The sequence below is a fragment of the Panicum virgatum genome, chromosome 3N, assembly GCF_016808335.1.
Source record: "Panicum virgatum strain AP13 chromosome 3N, P.virgatum_v5, whole genome shotgun sequence".
In the NCBI taxonomy this organism is placed as follows: Eukaryota; Viridiplantae; Streptophyta; class Magnoliopsida; order Poales; family Poaceae; genus Panicum; species Panicum virgatum.
The window spans coordinates 41,350,942-41,352,395 of record NC_053147.1 but is presented as its reverse complement, the minus strand read 5'-3'; the positions used below and the strand labels follow the sequence as shown (position 1 = coordinate 41,352,395).

Sequence of the window (1,454 nt, the reverse complement as noted above, 5' to 3'; positions counted from 1 at the left end):
TTAAGAAATACCAACAAGCATTTCTGGCGCTGTTGCCGGGGATAGCATGTGAACAAAGTTATTATGCTGATATTAATCTAGCCTTCATACTCAAGATAACTACTCTTTCAGGCTAATGTCACTTTATATCTTCTTTTATTTTTGATTTGAAGACAGGGTAGTGTATGACCTATTTCTCCCATACACAGAAAATCTAGAGAAGCTTGTGAGAAGGTCAAGACCTCGCGTCGTCCCTCCTCCCGCTACTCTTCCGGTAAAGAAACCCAGTTTGGAAGCACCAACTGTTCGTGAGGCTATGGCTGAGAAGACTCTCCGCGGGTTCTCCATCCCCTCCACCGCCAATGTGGCTACTGGACCCAGCATCAATGTTGGGGACGCGAATTTTGAACTCAAATCCAGCCTCATCAATATGGTGCAGGCTAGCCCGTTCTGTGGCAAGTCGAACGAGGATGCTAACGCATATTTGCAGAATTTTCTGGAGCTCTGCGACACCGTGGAAATACGGGTGTCGCCGCCGATGTTATCAAGCTGAGGCTGTTTCCCTTTCCCTGTTGGGAATGGCAAAATAGTGGTTTTACAAGGAAAAATACATCGACACCTGGGACAAATACTCCAAGGCGTTCCTCGCGAAGTTCTTTCTGCTGGGCAAGACGAATGCCCTGTGCGGGAAGATATCAAGTTTCTAGTTGACAGGGATGGAATCCATCCCGGAAGCTTGGGAAAGGCTGCAGGAATACATCACAGCCTATCCTCATCATGGGATGGACGAATGGCTCATCTTCCAAAGCTTCTACAATGGGCTAACAATGACATCCAGAGCCCATATTGACGCTGTTGTTGGAGGGGCCTTTCTTGACATGACGATCATGAAAGCCAAGGCTTTGGTCGAGAAAATGGTCTCCAACCAGGGGTGGAGAGAAGAACGACTCCAACCCCGAACAAAGGGCATGCATACCATCAAGGAGACGGATTTGATTGCCGCGAAGCTGGACCTCCTAATTAAGAAATTAGGAGAAGGGAGCCAACAACAGATCTAGGCTCCCGTGTACGCCATGGGTTCGCACTTCACGTGCGAAGTCTGTGGCAATAATGGACACTCGGGGAACGACTGCCCCGAGACCCGTGAAGACTGTGGTACCTCAACAACAACAATGAGTATCGTCCACCACAAGGAGGCCACGGGTGGAACCAGCCGCGTCAATGTTGGTGTTTCTTATGCTCAATAGAATATGGATTCTGCAAACGCACAGAATCACCGCTGTAGCACTTCACCTTGGAGTATTCCAGGGTATCGTATATTTTCTCAGGGAAGCACTTATGGTTAAAGAGTATCGAAGAATCGAATGACAAACTTTACTAGAGATATCAACCGACTAACTTAGTGGGGTAAGCCTGATATGATAGATAAGATAATGGCCACGATGACCGTCTGACGCAGGAGACTCTAATCCTTA

The 1,454-nt window shown here is 47.7% G+C and overlaps 1 non-coding gene across 1 annotated transcript; it reads right to left on the bottom strand.

Moving 5' to 3' along the window:
- Nucleotides 1-656: 656 nt before the first annotated feature.
- On the bottom strand, nt 657-763 carry LOC120668223. Its single transcript, XR_005672321.1, has one exon. It is a non-coding gene; the product is annotated as a small nucleolar RNA R71 (small nucleolar RNA).
- Nucleotides 764-1,454: the final 691 nt, after the last annotated feature.